The sequence below is a fragment of the Anser anser genome (assembly GCF_964211835.1).
Source record: "Anser anser genome assembly, chromosome: 4".
Classification (NCBI taxonomy): Eukaryota; Metazoa; Chordata; class Aves; order Anseriformes; family Anatidae; genus Anser; species Anser anser.
The window spans coordinates 38,387,802-38,411,118 of NC_139724.1; the positions used below are offsets into that span (position 1 = coordinate 38,387,802).

General features: G+C 42.7%; 1 long non-coding RNA gene across 16 annotated transcripts in view; it reads left to right on the plus strand.

Moving 5' to 3' along the window:
• The window catches only part of LOC310898529, a 194,256-nt gene that overhangs the window by 56,165 nt on the left and 114,774 nt on the right, over positions 1 to 23,317 (plus strand). For 13 of the 16 annotated variants that reach the window (XR_014583363.1, XR_014583364.1, XR_014583365.1 and 10 more), the window contains one exon: positions 11,215 to 11,330. This is a non-coding gene — a long non-coding RNA (uncharacterized lncRNA). Of the gene's footprint in view, positions 1 to 10,323; positions 11,059 to 11,214; positions 11,331 to 17,279; positions 17,410 to 18,828; positions 20,854 to 23,317 lie in introns of those variants that run through there. The other 3 variants (XR_014583371.1, XR_014583375.1, XR_014583378.1) reach the window with 3 other exon arrangements.

Here is a 23,317-nt window from a genome sequence, read left to right on the forward strand (position 1 = left end):
GCCATGCTTGGACCTGTGTTTGCACAGGACAAATTTTCTCCAGCCCTGCTTAAGGGGCAACCTCAAATCCCAGTGACTTGGGTTTTGTGTGCATTTTCTGAAATGTACTGTCAGTACAAATTTATTATATTTACAATAGACAGCTCAGACTAGAGGAGCGTAAATGCATGATGTGAATGCAATTTACTGTGTTGTTTAGCTTGATAGACCTGTGACTTTTAGAAAACCCAGGGATCGGTGAGCGTCAAACAGATCAGTTGGCATTGTGAGCTCATGTTTTGGATGGCTGAGAGATTTTTGAGGATCAGGAGGAATTTCTAAGCAAAGTTTGGTTTTGATCACATTCCGTTCTGGGTTTTCAGTGTCCTTTTAAGCTGTTCTTCCTCTTATCTCCAAACCGTGCTTCAAGTCCTCAGAGTCCCCCACCAAAGGGCAGTTGGCATTTCAAGCCAGTCTGTTTCATCCCGATGCTAATCAGCCTTGCCTCCTCCTGGTGAATTAGGCAGAAACACGTCTTTGTGAAAAACGTGGGTTGTTTCAATAACTAAGATTTGTGAACAAAAATGGGGTGCTCTGAATTTAGCAGACCTAGGATTACGCTCACGGTTGGCACTGCCTTTAAGGTGGTGTTGCATCACGTTTGACACTGTTGTAGGTGTATCAGGCAAATTGTGAAGAAGAGAAAGTTTCTCATATCATTTTTAATAGTGCCGTAAATCAGAAGAAAATGTGAATTCCCTGTATTTAATGAGAAGTCTGGCAGTGAGTGAGAACCTTCTGAGATTTCCTGTTGTGCCGTATAGTCAGCTGGTAAGTTGGGACCATAGCTGTTAGACATCGGCTGATGGAGACACCGATAGCAAACAACAGGGGAAGGTGTGCTGATTTGTCACTAGAGAGATAACTCCAAATAAATAGAAGCTGAACCAAACTCCTTATCAGCACTTTCCTTCCAGTCTTGGTGAGGAAGGGTTTTTCTTTTTAAAAGTAACATCACACGCATACAGACCAAATAATGAGATGACAAGCAGTCCTTGATTTTTACAGGGGAAAAATTATCTCAAGCCGAGTTGCATGCAGGTGGATTTGCACTTTCTACTCTATCAACACAACTATTTAAACCTCACCTGGATTTAGCTTTTACTACTCTATATTGCTGCAGCTATCCTCATGGAAACTGCTTCTGCCTGCTTTGTCATAAGGATCAGTCGCTGTACTTGCGTTTTGGTTGGAGTGGTCATGTTTGGCTGAAGGACTACTGATGTCTCAGTGGGATCTGCAGAGGTCTGTGCCCATCTCCACCTGTCTGTAGAAACAGGCTTCCATGCTTATCATGGAAGGAAGTGATTGCAGCCTTATATTCTTTTGCAGTATGCTCAGGTTGAACTTAATCTTTGCAAAACTAATGAGGGGTTGGGTGGAATAGGCAGGATGGGAACTTAACTGATTCCCTCTAAATGAGCTTAGTAACAACCAGGAGTGCTGCGAATGGATCAAATTGCCTTCAAGTGTCAGGCAGCTTTAAGCTTTGACAGTGCGGTGAAGCTTTTCTGGAAGCTACGTTGTTTGATTGGAGGTGCTTGCTTGCTGTTCTCAAGGAGGTGTGTGTGAGGGGGAAAAAGCCTCAAAATTGCTGAAAGCCAGTGCCAGAGGTTAACGTGTCTTTCAGCACAAACCTGTGATAATTACTGGCAAAAATGGAAGACAACCACGGCAAAGAATTGTACCTGCCTCTCATGAGCAGCATGCTTGATCTGCAGTAAGAAGATATAACAAATACTAAGTTTTGTGCTTTTGCATGAAAAGTGCACCAAAAAGACAAAAGCTAAAGTTTGGGGGGGAATGTGTAATTTAAATAACTAAATTCAGACATCTGGCTTACAGTACTGAGGCTCTGTTATTGCTTTCGTACCGGATGGTGCATGCCTCTTTGCTTTCCTGTACTTAGGAACTACTTTAAAAATTTGGCCCCTGTTTTTAAAGCCATAATTGCTTGTGTTAGTGGAAATCTTATTAGTTTTTTCTGGTGTTATCAAAATAGACTAGCTTACCAAAGCTAGCACTGAGGGTTTGCATTTCCATAATGTCCTCTCTTCCAAAGGATGCAAGTCACTTGGTTTGGGTTATAGCTGTCCCCTGGCTGTAATGGGGAGCCATGACACGTAGCAGCCAGCCAGCTGTACTCACTGGCAGGCGTTTATAGCTATAACTCACTTTTCTATCGTCTGGTTCAGAATAGAAAAGGTTCCTACTATGCGTAGGGACGGACAAAGTCTGGAGAAAAAAAACCACCAAAGCACTATTGAAAGTATGGAAGGTGTATATAGGTAGGTAGCATGCAATTACTTAGCTGGCATTGAGTTGAGTGCTGACCCTGTAAAAGCCAACATCTTGCTGATGTATAGGCTTTTTAGCTATGCATGGTTTTGGACGTGTCCCCCATATAATCTAAGTCTATTTTGTGCTGTGGTCTTTCTCCCCAACCTCTCATACATAAACTGCCTTTGGCTTTGGCACTAGCAGCACCATAAGTTAATCAAATTCCACACAATTTCACCCTTTTGTGTGATGTTTCACTTAAGAGCAGGCTTTGGGGTATGGGAGATTCATATGGCATGTGCGCAATTTCAGGGAAAGAAGGGGGAAAATCAGGACAGACTGATAAGTGACCCAGCTAACCTCCCTCCCAGTATACAACCCTTGCTTTTTTCTTCAATACACTCTCTTTCAAAGCAATCTCAGTCTTTCATCAGAGCTTTCCAGTGCACTCCCAATGGGTTTACATAAATCTCACTGTTCTTGCTCTTTTTTTCCCCCCTCCCCCCCAAGTCCTTGTGTTTCCATTTCTTTAAATCTTTTATCCTCAGGTTGCTACCGATGGCAATACGGATTACCTATCGGCTCCTCCAAATATTTCACAAAGTCCTTGCCTGTTCTCACCCTGCAGAGCTTACAGGCACAGATGTGATGAAAGAAATTTGAAAGGCGCAGCTAGGCAATCCTGAGCCAGGCGGAGTGCATTCCCCTTTTTACAGCTTATTGCTTTCTGGATGTTTCTTTTGACCGGTCATCAATCATTGTGGTGGTAACTCTGAAGTTATTCCTGAAATATCTGTTCCTCTGATAAAACTTAACAATAGCACATACAGTACAAGAAAAGAAAGGCGTTTGGGGCTTCAAGTTAAACAAGGGCTTTGTTCTGACTCTGGTCCACCCCTATCCCCCTCCCTTTTTTTTAAAGTAAAAGATTTTCCTCAGCAGGACCCCACTAGTTAGCTTACGAGAGACCTCTATGTGCATAAGTGGTGATCAGAGGCAGCAGAGAAGCGGGTCTGAAGACAAACTGGGGTGCATGCAGCCTCCTACAGAAGAGCTCCGGGGCACAGAAAAGAAAAGCAGGACGCCAGCTTAGAGCTTCCTTTCAGCTGCCAAACCTTACCTTTCCTGGGAAGTTTTTTAGAGTGCTTCAACTCTGAAAGCCCGGTGAGCCCAGCAGCAGAGGCAGATTGCTGCCTGACGGGTGGAACAGGCCCTCAAACCCTGGTGCAACCTTTCAAAAGGCAAAGAAGCATAAGAAGCTCCATACAGCCCGGCTGCCCCTTCCAGGGGCTCGGAGGCACCGTGTGAGAGCATGGGGATGCCTCTGCCTGCATCAGGGGCAGTGGGGTGGCTGGTATGAGGCAGTAATTTGGGGGGCCTTATCCTTCAGGAGGTGCTGCAATCCCAGGTGTTCGCTTAAACACCTTCCCTGTGAGTTGTATTCAGTTTTTATGGGGTGAGAGGTAGAAGCGAGTAAAAATAACTCCTGTCTTTACCCTGTTCCTGCGTTGGTAGGGCTCTTCCCAGAGCTTTGATTTGCTCCTTTCCTTTGCTTGGATTATTTCCATTTTAAGGCCTTGTGCGCTTAGAAGTGAATCACCCTTGTAATTGAGCTGCAAGCTGTGAACCTTTCTCCGTTCTTTGATTAATCTGGTCCATTGATCAGAATCATTTTTGGGAAACTCTGGAAGCTTCTGAGTTGCTCTTGGTGTTTAAGATGTTCCCATGCTTTTGATTAACTCAAATAAAAGAGTCCTGGCAGGACTGATGGTTTCTTTTGCCCCAGTAGTGATGCTGGCAGTTCATTCTTGTCCATCAGCTCGACGCTTTGCAGAGAACTTGCAAATGAAGAAGTTTTTGTTACCAGTGGATAGAAAGGCAAGGGAAACGGGTCTAGATCAGTCAGACTTCAGTGGCTATTTGCAGCAAAAGGCAGAAAAGTTCAACAACCAGATTGGAAGTGGGGGGGAAAAAAATGATTTTTCAGATGCCAAAGGATCCAGTCATCCATCCTTAACCTCTAGAGTAAAACTCATCTCTAGTGTAAATACAGGAGTTGTGCTGGGGATTGAGTTAGCCGCAAGTTTACAAGAGGCAGCTCTCTGCAGATTGGCGTTGCACAAAAGCTTCCTATAGAGCCCACAGTAATTTATCTATGAAGAAATTGCCAGGCTTTATAGCTCTTTAAAAGTTCAGGCTACCTCATTTTTCCTGGAAATTGTTTATTTAGCTTCTTTAGTTCTACTTGTCCGAGTAGTTGTTCAGATGACGTAGATCCTGTTGTGGTGGTTGGCGGTATAAAAATACCTAGGTAAAAAGGTTTAGTTTGCCACTGTTTCATTGTAAGAGAGCTTAAGCTTACACTGGATCTGGCATCAAAATGAGCAGGAAAAAATGGGCATAAACTGCAATGGAGGAAGTCTGGATAAAACATTAGGAAAAACTTCTCGAAGATAATGATGGTCAAAACACTGGGAAATAACATTGTGGACTCGGCCTTGCTGGAGGCTTCCTGGATGAGGTTTGAGAAATATTTGTAGGGAATAACATAGGTGTAGTGGAATCGTCCTTGGGGCAGGAGCCTGCAGCCAGCGCCTCGGTGTTCCCTTGCAGCACTATGACTCTGGGACTCACAGACACCCCGGCAGTGTGAAAGCAGTGAGCTTGCTGCAGGTTTACTCAGCTCAGGTGGAAGATAGGAGAAAAGGCACTGAGGTTTGTTTTGTGTGCCTTCTTGTCCGCCTCAAGGCGTTGGCAGTGTGCATTTCCTGCATTTAGGATGAATAGGAAGGACAGATACAAAAGCCTTAATTCTGCATTCATTTTAGTTAACCACAAAAAAGGTCAGTTTATTTTAATACACGCGCACTATGCCATGTTACATTTTAGTAGCTTTAGCTGAATGCAGCGCTCTAGGCTGTCATATGAAAAGATCATTTAGGATTAAAGGTAGTGTATATTTTTATTTGCCCAATCCCAGGCACAAGCAATTAGACACATGTGATTTCTTGCTCAAAAATAAGCTGAAAAAGATAACTGCAGGCATTTCTGGGAACTCTTGAATGGCAGTGCCATATGCTGTGCTTATATTGGAACAGAAAATAAATACATTTCCTTGCCACGCTTTGCAGATTATTTTGGGTGATAAACTGTGGGAGATCAGTAAATGCCTATTACTGATTAACACTATCAGGAGAGCTACAGGAGCAGTTCCCAGTGCCCTGGGGAAGGGAGTGCTTGGGGGGGCCCCAAAGCACTGGGGAGGGGGCCCTGTCCAGTCCTGTTTTCTGTGTTTATCTGGTGGTACCAGGTTGTAGTGCAGGACCAGGTCTTCCACCACACCTGCTCAGGTGGCTTTATGGGGAAAGGTGGGCAAGCTTATGGTCAGGGTAAAGACTTCTACATCTTCCCCTTGTGATTCTGTGCCACCAGCCTGTGAGGCGTGGGCTTTCGTGTCTCCTGATGCAGTTGCAGCTCTCTCTCCCCATCTGTACAACCATCACCATCTGCTAAATGGTATGTTTTTGTTTAAGATTTGGGCAGAAGAGCTTTTGAGGTGTGTGTGTGTTTGGCTCCATAGGGAGGCTTCTAAAGAACCATACCTGTTTTTCAGGATGTCCGAGGTCAGAACTGGATAGGATTTTTGAGATCACTGGCATCTAGCATGTATTTATGGTTCTGGCATTAAAGCAGACTACATTAGTCTGCTATTTCCCTTGTTTTTCTGCATTTAAGCTGTTTGCTTATTGCTTTTCGCTGGCTGGGCAAGTTCAGTAACTGCTTGCAGTATGCTGGCTTCAGTAGTTAATGATTTATTTGTTTTAAGACAACTCTTTTTACCATGTTCTTTTTCTCCAGGAACACATTCTGCTAGTATAGATGAAAATTGATTGATTGTATTTGTAAGGCTGAGAGAACGGATTTGCTTGGGATTAATTTGGCTCTCTGAACTGTACTGTGGACCTTGTACAGTATCTCATCAGCAGGCAAAGCCACTTCTCCTGCATCTTCCAACCTGAGATAAGAGTTTGGCTTTCTTTTTGGTTTATGCTCCTGAGCATCAGATTTACTACTGCCGTAAAAAGGGTTTACTCAGTGTGCCCAGTGGAGCAGTGTCTACCAGAGGTTAATCCAGTGGTGAACATCCTCTGTAGTGTGTCTGTGGCAGCACAGATCTTACGGATTTCTGCTTTCTTCCTTGTCTGTGGTGCTCCCGTTTTAAATGATGAAAGAGGATTTTAAACCTGTGCAGAAAATGGCATCCTTGCTGAGGGCAGAGTAGATCATGCAATTTGTAGGACATATCTGCTGCAGGCTTGTAAAGCCTGGGAGTTGCCTACTGGAAAGGAAAGCTGCCCTTCCTTACGGGGTGTTGCAACAGCTGAGTCAGCAGGTAGGGTTGAACTTGCAAGTCCCCAGGATTTATGAAAGAGAGGGCTGCCAAGATGCAGCCATTCATCAGGGGCCTTCCACTTTTTTTTTCCTTCTTTCATAAGCGTCTATTTGAATAATATTTCACTTTTGTATTAGATTAGGTTTTACCATTGTCACCGGGTTTTACAAAATGGGTTACGGAAGCTTAGCAGAGGGGGGTATTAAGATGTACACGAGTAACCACTAATTTACAGGCTGTGCTTTCTGTGGGTTAGTTTGCTTTTTGTGAGATCATGAGGGCAAAAGTATATGTTAGCATATTAATAGGCAAAATAATTAAAGATATTACAACCTGTGCAGATTATCTTGTCACTGGGTCTTTTTACATTGCTTCTGCAGTACTGCCTTGTCAACTGTACTTCTTGTTTTGTATTTCTTCCACTCCGCTTGCCTGAAGGCCTGTCTTAAAACAATAAGAGAAGCAGAGTGGTTGCTTTCTGTGTAAGAAATGTTCTGTTTTTAAATAGAATTTTCAAGAATCGTAATGTGTTTTGTGAATGATGGAGCTATCGTTTTCTGAGATAAAGCATCATTTCTTTTAGCATAGAAAAGAGAAAACAAAGGAAAGGTCTCTGCAGTCTGTTACTCTGACATCTTACTATTAACCAAAGTTAGGTGTCTAGGCTAAGCCAGGTGTTGTCACTCCCTCAGTAGTAAATGAAGAGGGAGAAGCACCTGAAGGGCTTGGTCCATCTAAAAAGAGGTTTCTAAGATGCAATGCGCTTTTGGAACAGCCTCTTCCAGTGACTACAGACAAAGCTTAAACAGCTGATGAAAAGTGAATGCCTTTTTAAATGGTTAGTATCAGTTGGATAAATCCAACACTCGTTATGAGAGTTCTCTCTTCTGGGAAAGTCGAAATAAACAAAATCATTTCATTTAAACTTCCTATGAGAATTGTGACTTCTGAGCAAAATCAAATTCTGAAACATATGTTTGAAATGATCTTTGTTTGGGAATTGTTTTGCAATGTGTCCTTTTTCAGTGTAATATGAGCCTTCTGTGGTATGGTATGTGAGACAGCTTGGAAAATCTGAGTTGTAATGAGGAATAAGGGCAGGAAATAGCCAGGTGGTTCTTCATTTAAATGAAACATTGAAGTAGTGTATGGAGGGGGGTGCTTGTGTGTTTTGGGTCTTCTCTGTTTTATTGGTGGAAAACTGAGACATGCCATGGAAAAAGACTTTGGGTTTAAAAGCAAAAAACCTTAGTTTTCTGTCATGGTGGTTTAGACTGTTTTTTCAGTCTGCCTTACAGATGAGATTTCTGTGTCTCCGGAATACAAGTAGTGTGGTTTTTGTTTTAAGGTATAAACTCAGGCATGTGTGACTGACTGTTAATTCCAGGAGTCTGCAAGGAAAGAGTGAGGCTAGGCAATGTCTGTCTGGGTGAAAGATGACAAGCTGTGCGTTGTAGGTCTGAATGTTTTGTTTTTTCTCTTCTTTGGTCTGTAACTTTAGAAGAGCGTGATGGCTCTCAATATACATCACTCTGCCAGTCTCTGTAAAGGAAGAAACTTGTTGGTGAGCTCGTATGGGTCAGTCCTGATGACACAAGTCAACAAGCAGGCACTGGCTGGTTCAGGCAACCTGCTGAAGGTGAAACGGAAGAGAGCACACAGAGAAGCAATTCTCATGCAAGAAACTTTGCTGCTCAGCTAGGATTATGGAGAAAATAAAGCTGCTCTGTAATCTGCCATAATTGCAGCAAACCAGACTAGCAGTTCTTCCCAGCTTTCATCCTTTTGTGAGGACTTTGGTTAGCAGAGACACTGTGCCCATGACGCACAAAAAGAGAAGTGTCATCGGGCTGCTCTGTGGCCATTGTGCCTGTGACAGACACATCAGAACATGTCTCTGCAATAAATGTGAGCCACAGACAACTTAATTAAAAAAAAAAATAAAAGGAAAAGAAATGCCAGCATCTGGGCAGTTTGATGCTCAGCTTTACTGGAGCTTAGGGATGTTGGATCTCCTGTTCCACGTAATTGTATAAACAGACTTCATCATCTCCTCCCCAAGCAGGTCCTCTAAAGGTAGTGCAGATGAGTGAAGCATTGAAGGGTGGCAAACATATGACTTTCCATCTTTCTCTTTTTTTCCCTTTTTTCCCTTTTTGTAATGAATAGGGGTGTTGTCAGCTGCCTGCATTGTGTTCATCACTGTCAGGGCTGGCAGTGTAACAGATAACTGGATGGATTCAAGGCCACCCAGGGAATGGAGCCTGACAGGACCTCATTCATCAATTCCATTTCAGAGGTCTCTATGGAAGAGCTGGCATCAAAAAAGTAATCAAGGCTCACAGGACCATGTGGGGGTTTGTGAGGAGTGCTCTGCATTGCAAACAAACCGAGCTGTCAAATCTGTTTTGTAAATGAAGTGTTTTTCTGGAGACTGTGTTTATAACTGTCACCCTAAGCATACTCCCCATAATATACAACTACTGTGGCAGCCCAGGGCCGCAACCTGGTCTTCTCCCAGCTTCCAAATAAAAAATTGCAATCGCAGGGAGAAGTTAAAAAGGTGTGTGTGGGGAGGTGGGGGCGTTTAAAATACGGTTCATCCTAATGGTTTGTTTTATCAGGTGGCCTCTCTATCTTCAGTTCTGGTCTCGGCACCCGAGCCCCATTCATTTCATGTAATTGGCTTGCTAAGTATGACGCCTTGCCTTCTGCAGACCAGGCACACGGTGCAATTTGCCACTGGCTATGTGAACTTTGTGACAGCAAATGAGTTTGCCCTAAAGATAAAAAATATCCAAGGGGACGAAGGGAAGGCATTTGTCAGCAGTGAGAGGCTAGTACTGATAGCCCTTACATATGAAATCATGCCAAAAGCTTTAGGTTTCCAGAGTGACAACAGGTGAGCTGTCTGCTGAGCCTGGTGACTGCTCACCTCTCAGTCTCTTCTGACAGGCGGGATAGGTAGCTATCTGTACATGCAGCACACAAGGAAGGAGGAGTTCATGAAAGGAAGACTGTCTGCACTAAAATTTTATGTTACACTTAACTACTTTGGACTGGCAGAGCAGAAACTTCCTTTTGGATTACCATTTTTTATTATTAAATACCGTAAAACACTTACCGTGACTTATGCTTCTTAGAAATTATGTGTATGTGCTAAGAATAGCTTTACATAATGCAGTGGATATTTTCTTTTAAGTTGCTAAGTTTTCTTCTCAGTCCTAAGCTCTCTTGAGGCAGCAAAAGCTTAGTAAATCCTGGAAATGATACCGCTTGAATGCAGCTTTAGATGACAGAATGAAACAAGCAGAGGTAGTGCAAGACCTTCCCCAGCTTCGGTAGCTTGGGTTACACTCGGTGTTGGCTGCCCAAACAGTTCCTAAAGGACAACCCATAGCAAAACATTTGCCACACTGAGAATTTCATAAGATGGCAATGATCTTTATTCGTACAGCACTTTTCACCCAGGAGAAAAACACAGTGCTTCACAAAGTGATTTTTACAAGCTGTACGCCACTGAAAAACTAGCTCCTCCAGGATGAAATACATCAGCTGCTTCACAGCAGCACCACTGCATGAATAAAATAATAAAGCTATTTGGAGAGGAGTTAATGGCTGCCATGGAGCCAGTCAGTGACTGACAGGCAGCAGTAGGTTTTGCTGAAGGTGATGGGAGTCCTGAACTCTGTTTCCAGGAGAAAGGAGGGTGCAATTCAGTATCCCTTTGCACAGCGAGAGCTGGAGGGAGCAGCGAGCCCTCCCGTGGTAACAGGCCTGGTGGCGAGGGGCCCCTCGGATGCTGAGGAAGGAGGTTGATGAAGGAGGTGAAACAAAGGTGGAGGGGGGTGATAGAGTTGGAAAGGCCGGCTATTGAGAGCATGTGTGAAGTAGTCCTGTCCCCTGGTGGCTTTGGCTTTTGTGTCCCCCGTATCTCCTGCAGTGACTGCACCTTGGGGTGAGCCAGGCCAGCTGAGAGCTGGTAGGCCGGGGGGAAGGTTTGACCTGCAGATGGAAGTTGATCCAGCCAACTCAATATAGAGTGGGGTACCCCTGCACTTGCTGACAGCAGGGAGTTTTAAACCTGACCATAATATATCCTAGATCAGGGATTTCCTCTGGGAGGTGCTGCGAATTCAGGGCAGGGTGGGGAGGAGATAGCCCACCAGCTGTGTCTACACGTCTTGGTCTCATTCACCTCAGAGCTTTGTCTTTGACATCCTCAGTGCCAGACAGTGCGGATGATCTTTGCAGACAAAGGAGATTTCACCAAAGAGTACCTGAATGCATACAGTTACCCTTTGCAGGCTAGGAAATGACCTGACAAGTCTTGCAAGATGAACTAGGTGCTTAGGCCAAGGGGTTAATAATGATCCACTTCAGTGAAGTGGCACAAAGAAAATTGGAGCCAAAGAGGCTGAGGAGGCTAAATTGCTGTGAAAAGTGTTATGATATTATGTATGTCCCAGCTGCCTGCAACTTCTCCTTCACATGTGTTTTAGGAATGCAACCTCCAGAGACAAATCATCTCCCTTTCCTGGATGGTGGAAGGATGCTTCGGTGCAGAGAAGTGTGTTGCTGACCAGACCTCCTCTAGAACCTGACCTGCTTTCCAGAGGTAACTTTTTTTTTTTTAATTTCACGAACTCTGATTGTACATCAGCTTCAGCAGTCAGATGGTGAGTACTTAAGAAGATTTAACAACATGTAGAATGGGAATTTGCTCAACTGAAGAACCACTTGCAAAATTCAGACAATTGAATTTGGTTCTAAAAGTGGGGGGTATTCAGACCCAATGTTGTAATTTAGGACCACCTTTTGTTTACAGCTGTACTTATTACTGGCACAAAAATTTCAGGAATTTTCTGTGGCACAGTGGAAGCCTCAGTGAGAATCGCTTTGTAAAGGTCAAAAGGAACATTAGAGAAATTTGGAGGCACATTAGGGTCTGATAGAAAAAAAGAACTGTGAGTAGATTGAAAAAGAACATTGGAGAACTACATTGTGTCTTGTAGTGAAGGACACAGATTCCTAGTTAGTGGCTTATGTGATCATGTCACTGTTAAATGAACAGCTGGACCAGCTGCTATACAGTAAAAAAAAAAAAGGCCTAATTTGCAGTTATGATACTATAAAAATCTTGTAATCCCTCACTTCGATTTGCCACATGAATGTGTCTTTTTGGTATGAATAATTGGGTTCACTGCTACATAAGAAATGCATGTATTTCATTTTATTCGACATGGTTGACCCTGGAGATGTTAACAAAATGTGTCAAGCTACACAAATCAAGTCAAAATAAATATAGTAGAATCAGATGTTAGAATTTGTCTGTTTAAAAACAAACAAAAAAACCACAACAGTGTAACAGGGAGAAATCTGGATGTGCATGTAGACTTTGGCCTGTGACTTGAAGATGAGTCTGGTTCTGGCCATATCATGTTGCCTGAGAACTAAGGTTGCTCCATGGAAAGCAGTTATCCCAATCATGCAACTCCGTGGAAAACATGGAAGCAACATCTTCAGTATGCAGTACGAGGCAATTTTGTAAGGGCATGGGAGTCCCACAGCTGATAAGTGTGTTAGCCTTACAGAATTTGAAAACAAGTAGATGTTTTGGATTAGGTAACATACTTGTTCTTCATGTTATGTAACCAAGAAAATCAAAATTTCAATTGTTTTGCTAGTATTTGGAAATTCTCCTATGTAAAGAGCCTGTCCTCCATTTTGTTATCCTTATTTCCTCTCTAATGCTGAGATCAACTACGCTTAGATGAAATTATAAACCAAGAGGAAAGGTGAGGACAGAATTGCAAATCAGGGATGAACTGCTTTGAGGTTACAAAACAGAGGGAGGAAAACAGAATCTTTGCTCTTCTTTATTGCAGTAGAGCCTGGAGCTGTGCTTGTGCAGAAATAGAAGCACAAAACAGAAAAAGCAAGTTGTCAGTTACCAGCAACTTGTTATGGAACTGGATTTGATATTTATAGTACATGGAGTGGAAGGGGGAAAAGACAGGCTTTTTCTTCTGCTGCAGAAGGCAGACCTGATGGTGTTGAAGGTCATGCAACTTTGCAGTCTCTCTTATGAAGTGAGTAATGAGCAACCAACTTGGGGGGAAAAAAAAAGACTTTTTATCTCATTAAGAAAACAGTGCGATCTAATTAGCATAGCCTGTTTTTAATTAGTATGTAAGATCAGCTATGGTAATGAAAGGGAAACAAGAAAGCTGGACAGAAGTTTACTGGGGTTCAACTGTGCAAAAATAATTATGATAGAGCAGCTCCTAAAACATAAATAATTTGAAGCAATTCCTTTTGATAAACAGTATACTAAAGATCTGCAAAACAGTAATGAATGGTAACAGCTGAAATAGATGTCAAGGCATGTTTGGCTTCATCAAAGAGGTAATAGAATTATTTAAGTTTTCTGGCATCCGTAATTTTTACCTATTGAAGTTGAAGAAACAATCGTAGCTCCTAAAGGATAATTGCAAGTATGGTATTTCTGCTATAATTATTTTTTTCTGTTTGTGGCTGAAACAGGCTATTCCTTGTGATATGTCTGATACAAGCAGCTTTAGCTGAAGGAGGCAGCTCTTGTAGGTGGTGACTCTTTGTGGTCTTTAAAAGAAATCTCCCCTCTTGTAGCCTTGGCGGTGTTGTGCTTCCTGTAGGTGCTATTGTGTAGTGAGAGAATAGTCTTCCAGCTATTGTGGTTTTAAAGCCAGCTGAGGAAAGGGTTAGAGAGCATGGTGCTAAACCCTTGCAGTACCCATTGTTAGTGGTGCCCTGGCGCTATTCCAGGGGACAATTGGGCCCTGTGACAAAGTGATTTTGCCAGGCAGTGCTGAGGAGGGATCTGCAAAAAAACATTTCTGACTTCTGTACCAGCTGCTACACCACTGCACAAGGGATCTCTGATGGACAAAAATGACCTTTAGGGCATGGTGAAGCTCTACTGTCAACAACACCCCCCCCCCCCCCCCCCCCCCCCCATGTAGTACAAGCTCTGTGCCAACTAGCATGCTTTGTCAGTGGTTGTGTGGCAGCAAAACCTTATGGGTATGGGCTATCCAGGCCACTGTGTCAAACCATTTCCACGTTGCCTTTCAGTACTCTTTGTTTTCAATGTTATGGTATGGATTGATCCTCCTCCCTCACATTTGTTTTCACCACAGGCACAGAAGGCGGTTTCATTTAAGCTGTATTTATAGGGTAGTCCAGTAGAGGGAATAGGCTGGACTCTCAAATGTGTGTCAGTGGCAGCTAAATAATGAAAGATGGTGGCTTGAGTATCTGTGGCTGAGCGGTAAACACAAAAATAACATCAGTCTGCAGCAGGATTTGTACTAACTCTTTACTCTGCTGCCAGCCATGGTTTTGGACCCTCTATGCAGCATCTGAAAGCAGCATCTGGCTGTCCTGGTTCATTTCTTGTAAACCTTTTGGAAAGAGAAAGGAAAGAATTGCTTGCAGAGGGAATGGGGAAGGAAGAGAGGAGAGAGCTGTAAATATAGAAATTATCTTAAAAATAAAATTGTCCTCATGGAAGAGGTGGGAGCACATTCAGCAGAAGAGGAGATAGGAAAAGGCTGAAACTAAACATAATTCAAGGCAGCAGCCTTAGTATGTTCCATGAGTTCAAGGTGATAGCCTTCACTGCTAAGAACCAACCCGCAGATTTTTATTTTTTGTCCCCTAATACTCTTACTGAATTATGAATAGGGACTCTGCCTAAATTAATGCCTAAGTAAAGTCAGTGCTGCTATCCTGTTTCCTGATAATGTGTTTTTAAAGTGCCTATAGCTGGCAGATCTGGGATGCTGCAAACATAATAGAAATAAAACTGGACTCGGCGGCCTAGAAGATCAAGCACTCCAACAGCCATCACCACGAAAAGGAAAACGGGCAAAACAGTCTGGGGAACTACGGGCTCTTGAAAAGAGCCAAAGCAGGGTAAGAAGGTGCTGTTCTGGTGCAGCAAACTAACAATTCAGAGGGAAATTTAGGACAGAGAAGAAAAATAAATGGCAGTTGCAGTCACGTTGGCCTAGGGATCCTGTTGCTCAAGTACTTTAGCTCTAACTATTAAGGGCTTTCATGTGCTATCAGCAAGACGTGTCAATATGCCTCATATTGGTGTACTGCCAATTCTTTCTGGATAATGTGGAAAGAGAAGTATGCATTTATAAGTGCCAGGAGATAAACCTCGATTTCCAAGTTATATTTCTATGTTTTTCTATTAAAACTTGTGGTTGGATCCATCTATTACATAAACATAAATATGGGAACACAGTGAGCTGGGCCATTAATACATTTCATGGTAACATTGACATCATAACCCACAGGAATTTTGCTCTTGTGGTTTATTTTGCTAGTCCCAGAACTGTGGGAAGTATTTATGGTCTTCACGATTCACCGGTTATATTTATAATCACTAGAAAGAGTCATTTGTATTTGGTAAGAAGATTTTTTTTTAAGATTTATTATTTTTATTTCTCCAGACTACAGTTTGGGTTTAAAGCTAACATTCAGCAATTTATAAGTGCTTTTCTGTCATACACCCAAATAGGATTCACCTTTCGCTGCGGTGGGAGATCTGTTAGTATCCTGAGCAGGTCTGAATGCTCTGGCAGTGGCTGAGCTGGGGGAGGAGGAGTGCTGGGTGGCTTGTTTGATGCAGTCAACAGTGTGTGGAAGAAATACTGCATGCTCAAGGTCACGCTCGCAACCCTGTATCACATAGCATGAGCAGCGTCATTTGAAATCTTATGTGACGGCTGAAGCTGCCAGAAATAAAAGAAGATGCTCCGGAATAGTGTTGGTTCAACTTTATTCCTCAGCTGTCAGAGATTTCTGTGCTTATGAAACCCTTTGGGGCTCCCCTTCCCCGTCTGGCTCCGTGTTGGTCCCCCAGCAAGCGTGTTGGGGTGGCCGTAAGCTGCTTGCCTTGGAGGGCTCGCTGTCACGTAACTTCAAATAATTCCTGAGGATGGAGGTGCTCGTGTTTCCCTGCAGTGAGTTAGAGCTGGAGCCCAAATGAGGCCTGGAGGGCTCAGGCAACTTCAGTGGGTTTTGGATGATATCTTCACCTTTCTCTATCTGAATTACTTTCTTTGTTCAGAGTACACTTTCACCAAAGTTAGCCATTGTCTTTCATGGGGTCACTGCCAAGTACTGACCTGAATATGCTGATTTGCTGCTGCAGGACAGGCCATAGGAGGAAGTGTAGTAAATAAAAGGAAATGTGTTTGTCCTTGGAGAGGAGTCTCCTCACTTGACTCTAGAGTAGTCATTGCTCTGCTTTCATTCAGTTTGACTTCTGGGAAAGAAATGACCCTCTTCAAGGAGGTTACCCCTGTGAAGCCAACAATAAGGAGTTCCCACCTTGGAAGAACAGGCTACAGGAAAGGGGTGTAAATAAAGCACAAATGAGATGGAGCCCAACCCCTTAGTTTGAAACCCAGGTTAGTAACAGGTACTTCACCAGAGAGGTTCCTGGCCAGGCGGAGGTGGAATCGACATTTAAAACAAAATCTGGAAAGAGAAAAAAACCTTTTGTTACTATGTATGGCTTTGCCATGTCCCATTTTCCACCTGCCCTAGTGCCCATCAGCTCGGAGAGAAGTTTTTTCAGTTCAGCAGGTGTTCAGGGGGAGCTGTCATGCTTTGCTTCTTCCTATATGGACTTCGTTCTTCCTTTGCCATGTTTTGATCTTGATGGCTGGGTTAGCTGCACTCTTGATTTAAAAAAAAATAAATATATTTTTGTGTAGGTACAAAATGTCTTGGCATTGCCGAGGTGTGTGAGAAGAATAGTGTCAGCTGATTTTTCCTACTTCTCAAACCAATCTGTTCCTTTGAGCTGGCAAGCAAGAAAGAACACGGCTCTTCAGAACCTGCTCTTCCTAAGTAATAGTAATTAAGAAATGCTTTTGCTGCAATGTATTTGCCTAGTAATTTTACCTTTGTTAATTCTAAGAGCAAACCCTCTAGTGGCATTAGTGATCCTGAACATAGGAAGGATTTATACCAAAATCCCAATTCCTAATCTCATGCAGTCTGAAGCGTTTAATGTTTGATGAGGTTTGTTTTCTGAAGTTTGATATCTGTGCCTCTGAGAGTTTAAGCGGTGGTGTAGTCCCTTCAAAATCAGGAGTTCAGAGAATTAGGTCACAATGCAGACAGCACGTTTTCTACAACTCTTATTTTCTTCACCTTGTGCTGTCCTATATAAATCCCTGTAAAGTAGTTGCGAAGAGCCTTCTTCATTGCTAAAAAGAGGATTTTTATTTTTTTTAAAGCTGTAATATCTAAGGTGTGAAAATCCCCAAGTGAAAACACGAGGAAGGTGAGGCTTCTTAGCTTTATTACATACTAAGGAAAGAAAATTGACCCACGTTTGGATAAATAGTGTTGATCTCTCCTACTTTTAATGTTTTCATCTACCTTCTGTAGTAAAACCGAATTACTCTACGTTTGTACAGGTAAAAATTGACCTGTGGTGAGTGAGTGTTTCTGGTTAGCCACTGCTGACATAGCATACCAAATGTAATTTCCACAGAAACCCATTTTTGAGGCTTGGGTCTGAATCTGCTTCGCTCCCTCATTCTGCATAGTAATCTGAAGAAATTTGGTACGAAGATGGCTGGTATTGTGCTGATTACTGGTGCAGATGTCTGCATGTCTCCCAGGTGGGTGGCAAATGGGCTCCTTTATTTCTTTCTGCCTATTCAGGTCTCTCACTCGCTAATTAGCCAGAGCATTCCCCTCACCTTTGCGCACTTACCCTCTTGATTACCCTGCTGCAGCCCTCCAGCCTGAGCCTTTACATTTCAGTGCAATGTTTTTCCTTATAACTCAGACTGACCGCTGTTTGGGGTTGACAGGGCTATTTAGTACGTGCGTGCTTGGGGTTGCCTAGAAGGCATTACATTTTGGATTAGAAAAGTTCCAGAGGGTGTGTAATGAAACATTAAGCTAGATAAAACCAACTATTTCCCCATAGATATGGAAAAGTTTTTGTTAGGAGGAGGTTGTTAGCTACTATGAACAGATTGGTATTAGTCATCAACGAGAATTAAAGTCTCAATATGTGACTATACAATTCATGGTCTGAGAGGAGGTGTCTGGTTTTCTGATTGTTGTAACTTGGGGGGAAAAAAAATAAATAACTTCAACATATCCAGATTTGCTGCTATCATGGCTCTGACTGGGACTTTTGGTTTAGCAGATGCTGTCAGGCTAAGAGCCTGATAGCCCTTTTTCTTTGTGCAAGTCATACACCAGGGATCGCAACCCTATGGCTGCTTTGCTCTCAGCCACGTTATTAACTCTGGTGGCACGTCTCCCGTTTTACGTGATGTTCGTGACTGCTCTTCAGACTCGATTCTCCTGCTCTTTAGATGATGCAGTAATTATTGCAGTAATGTTTGGGTTGTGAGGTATGAAGATTGCAAAGAGGTATTTACAATCTATTGAATGCTCTATTAAAAAAAAATAAATATTTTCTGTAGAAACAACATTCGAGCCAAATTTTGTTTCTATAATCTCTTGAGGAATAAGATACCAGTTGCCTGGGTGTCTTGCTGTGTTCTGAGGAGAGGAAAAAAAAAAAGCATTACAATAAAAACAAAAACAATAAAACCAAACCCACTAGCAGTTAGTACATGGATTTAAAAGGTGACAGTGTTTTGGTATAAATTTGTAACCAAAAGGGCTGAAATATGCCTGGGACTGATTGTGAACATCGTTCTCTTATCCTACTTAACTAAGCTATTTCTAAGCGAACAAAACAATTGTGAGATTAAAGGCATCCTGTCGTGTATGTACTGGAGTTAGCACAATGTGAGGGACCGATCTGAGTTGTATGAAACCTAAGAGAGGCTCAATTGCTTAGTCCGCAGAAGTTATTCCATCCTAACAGCAGCGTTAAGACTAATAAATGAACTAATTCTAAGGATCTTAACAGCTTCTGCTAAAGAGCATAAACTACATTTTCCTGGAAATGAGAATAAACCCGTGTGATAAACAGACAAATTCAAAGATTTATTTTTAACTGTAAATGTAGTGCTTTAATCTGTGATTACATACCTTTTTTTTTTTCTTTTCAGAATGAGTATAGTGACTTGCCTCTGCTCAAGTTAACTTCATTTTACTGGTGGTGCTGAATTCAGTAGCTGCTGCTTCTCAGCTTGGGTTTACGGCTTTTTGCCCTCTCTTTGAGGGAGGTGATGAGTGGGCTTCTCACACAAGACCAGAAAAAGTGGGGAAAAGATGAAGAAGGCTGTACGAAGAGTCTACTGTCTTCCTCAATCTATAGAAGTTCTATATTGTTTTCCTTCTAGACATTTAACAAAGAAGGCAGCCACACCCTCGTTGAGCTTTAACAGTATTCAGAATGTGCTCCTCTGATCTTTCCTTCCTCGAGTGTCTTTGTGTGTTTGCCTTGTTAGCTGTCTCTTCTCATGAGTAGTTGATCTGTGAGTAGGTGTGCAACAAAGTTCACTGTAATTACAGGGACTTCATCGTATGACAGGGTGCTATCAGAACATTGCTAACATGAGAATTTAATGCCTTTCTACTGTTTTGCTTTGTAAAGTTTCAACGGGGTTTAAGAGAGCACCTATCTCAAATGTTCCATACTCTTACAGAAAGTTTTAAATAGAAATTAAGTGTAAATAGTATAAACATGAGTTTAGAAAGCGTTAATAGTAGTTAAATGTCAGCTTTTTCACAATGCTTTGAACAGGTACCTCATGCCTTCTATGTTGTGGCTGTTCCAAAGTTTCATAGCTTTAACCTTAAATGGCTTCTTGTATTAGTTGCTACTTACAATGCAGTCGTGCTGGTGATTACAAGCATTTATCTAGTTTTGATATCAAGAAACTGCTATATGTAATCCTTTCTTTAGATGAAAAATATTTGCAAAATGGTCTTCAAGAAATTAAACCACCTTTCAATGTCTAAGGAGGAAATGAAAGTTTTTGTGCTTAAACAGAAAAAAAAACAATTTAGAAGTAATAAAGAACTTCAACAAATCATTTTATATATGAATTTCCTTCTTTGATATTAGAAGAAGGAACAGTTTAGAACAATTACAAACTTTTTTTTTGTGCAAACTTTTATTGGGATTTAAATAAGGTTTTCCTGTGAAAAGTCGAGACACTTTTCAGCTTAATACTTGAACATCAACTCTGGTGAAATATGGATTTCAACTCAAACACCCCCCTTGAAGTATTCTGAGCACAATGCAATCTCTTCTAAAAGCCCAAAAGGGCTTTTCTAAAGTGTCTTATCAAATTTGTTTTTCAGAAATAAAATTCTATTTGTACCAAACTTACATCTGAAAATAATCTCTCATCATGCCCTGATTGTGCATAAGATAATTTTGTTTTTCGTTTGTTTTTTTCCAAAACAGTGTTCTTTGTTGATTTATTTGTCACTTGCAGTAAAAGAGTATTATATTATATACACCTTATAAAATAAACAGCATCTTTCAGAATACACTAGGAAAATAGATAAGATAAAAGATTAAAATAGAAATTGTCATCTGCTATAAGAGTTTCTCTTTACACTGTTTGTTACGGCTGCTAATTCTTATCTTCTGATGCAAGGTGGTCTTTAAGAGCGAAAGGAGAAATCTCCAGGAGTGCCCGTAATTTGCCTGAGCATTTTGTTAACCAGAATATATAATTGCAAACATCAGTGAAGATTGTGCCATCTCTCACCATCTGTGTATAATTGTGGATAACCTATTAAGAGTGCAGCGGTGGCAATTACAGGTGGGACTGGAAGCTTTACTTTTTACTAGGGTTGTCTGGCATTTCCCATTATAAGACTATTTTCTGTTCCATTTAATAACTTTCTAGGATTTGAACTCATTTTCCATGCTGGGTGACTGCCTCCAGCTCGTGTGTACCTTTTTTTTTTTTTGAAAAGCAGAGAAAATGCTTTTTCTTAAGGAAATAATTATGGTGACCCTTTTCCCTTAGAGGCATGGCATTTCCCCGCTTTCCTCAGCCCTTCAGAGTCCTTCAGAGCAGAACTCATACAGCGTTGTGCAGGAGGTCCGCCCTCCCAAGCGGGGCTTTTTTGTTGTGCTGGTTAAAGCCCTGCATGCTCGGGCCACATTGCAAGCCTTAAAATCCCGGAGAGCTTGCTGTGGCTTTACGGCCCAAACCTCAGAAGATTGGGGTGCCTGTGGGCCACTGATGGCCGGCAGTCCCCGAGTGAGCGTGTCCAGGGACATGTGTCCAGGCTCTGTGCTACGGCTCTCGGAGCACAGGGCATCCCCATCCACAGGGAGAGGTGCTGGCTGCCCTGAGGGTGCTGGGGAGCGGGTAACGAGCCATCGGGGCAGATGCACGTGGCAGGGCTGTAATGCTACAGAAGTAGCTATAAATCAGCAGGATGAAGGCTCCTGTTCTGGTTTCTCATGACAAGGGCACAGCGTTTGCTTCCTGAAATCCTGTCTCTCTCGTGACATGTTTGGCACCTCCTCCATAGGTGCTGTTGGGGTGTGAGAGATGACAATCTTTGACTCTCCTGTTTTTTCTCCTGAAGTGACCGTCTATCCAATTCAAGGGATGCACAATGGAGGCAGATCTTGTTTTGCCAGCATTGTTCATTTTGTTCCTAAATGTGGCATTTTGTGTCTCTACTTCCTCTGAGATGTTACAGAGGAACGACTGGTTACCCCAGTTCCTAGGCTTGCCCCCTGTAGATGAAGATGGATGCTCAGGTCCAGGGATCAGAAAAGAGAATGAGGAGCACCGTAAGGCCACTTATTGTCACATGGCAAGAGTCTTCAAAGGAAGCAAGGGCTGTACTGATACTGAAATTCTGTTTTCTTTGCTTATCCTGCATGCTGGTTGCCTGCAATACGTAGAAATGTCTAGCTAGTTGTGAGCTATTCACCTGTTAGTGTAATTCAGTAGCACAGCCAGTAACTGCTAACTTTCTGTGCCTCAGGTTGCAGCACCTAGAAAATGCAAGCCTAGTGAATGCTCTTCCTGTACCAAGGACTTCATATTCCTCCGTGTGAAACAAAATATGCACTTACTAAACCCTACAATTTTATGTTGCTTATTTCCATTGGTAACAGGGAAAACAAATAGTTTAAGTGCGATTACAGACTCGGTCTGCAGCATGTATTATTCATGACTCACCAGCACTCTTCTCTCCTTCCTTGCTGTGCTAATGTGGCCAGTCCATAAGGTGTGATATTTGGCAAACAATCTGTACGTGGTCTGCTTTGAGCTTTATGATCTCCATATATGCTGAGTTACTTTGAACTGTTCGTAGCGCAGCCGGAAATCAGATGGAAACAATTTCTATGTGTGTAAAGGAGAACTGTAGAGGCGACTTGTTTCTCGGGACATCTGCTGTTTGCCAGGAGTGCGGGGAGCTCAGTACCTAAGGATGGAGCCCGGGTCTGGTGCTGCCCCCAGGCCAGAAGCCCGCTTTGCCCACCGCTGTGCAGCTGGAGAGGTCTCAGGTAGGTCTGAGCCCCAAGTGGGAACAGCAGCTCAGCACCTCCTAGGATCAGTCCCTGCGAGGCTGGTTCTGCCCTGAGTCACACATGCTGCTCACAGTTCCTGATTTTGCTAGGGGGGAGCAGGGATTACTGAGGAATGAACTGAACAGGGGAGTAAATAATGAAGGCGGGTCTTGTGTGCTGACATGTACAATTTGCCTTGTGCGCTGAACATGTACCTATGTAACTAGGTTCTTGTTGAAAGTGATTTAGTTAGCTGGTAGCTCGAGTGTGTGCACTCTCTAAGAGATTAAAGCGCAGTTAATACTTGAAATGAATTAAGTTTGCTAGGAGCCAGAGCCATAAGATTAGACCCAAACAGAGATCTCTCCTAGAATGCCAATCTAAGGAAAGTACGGTGAAACTTACTCCATACTAGCACACCTTAATTTAAAGCTTTCACACTGCTGGAGCAAGCAGTACATGAGGCTTTGAAGTAAAGAAAACACATAACAAGTGGTGGAGGTGACTTCTGGCTTTTCATCATCTATTGATGGTTATATAAGGCTGGTCCCTGGCGGTCCAATAGAATAGGCTGAAAACTCTGTAAATACCTATTCATAATGTCTGCCTGGTATCTAGAGATAGTTCAGCAGAAAGAGAGAATTTCTTCAGCTCTTTCAGACTGTGCTATAGCATAGTGTTGTAATGTGGATATACGGGTCTGTGGGGAAAAACACTTTTTTTCTTATTTCTTGTTGGATGTTCTGGACTGTGGGGAAAATACTCCCTCCCTGCCCCTCCTATTTCTTCTGCAGTTCAGAGCCAGTGAGGCTGCATAAGCAATACATCTGGGGATTGTTCTGGATGAGAATAGATCAGATGTGAGCTCTGATATCTAATAATTCAGGTGTGTGTGTGTGTATACATATAATATACACTTACACAAGCTGAAAAGCTGTCATTCTGGAGCCAGATGGCATGGCATCTCTCCTACCTAGCACTGAGCTGTGCCAGGTGGGCAGGAGAGGTGACCAACAACGGCACCTTGCGGAGCAGCAGTGCGTGCTGCCCAGCCTGCCTCTCCCCTTCCTCCCTCCCGTGCCCCTTTGCTAGCTTAGGCT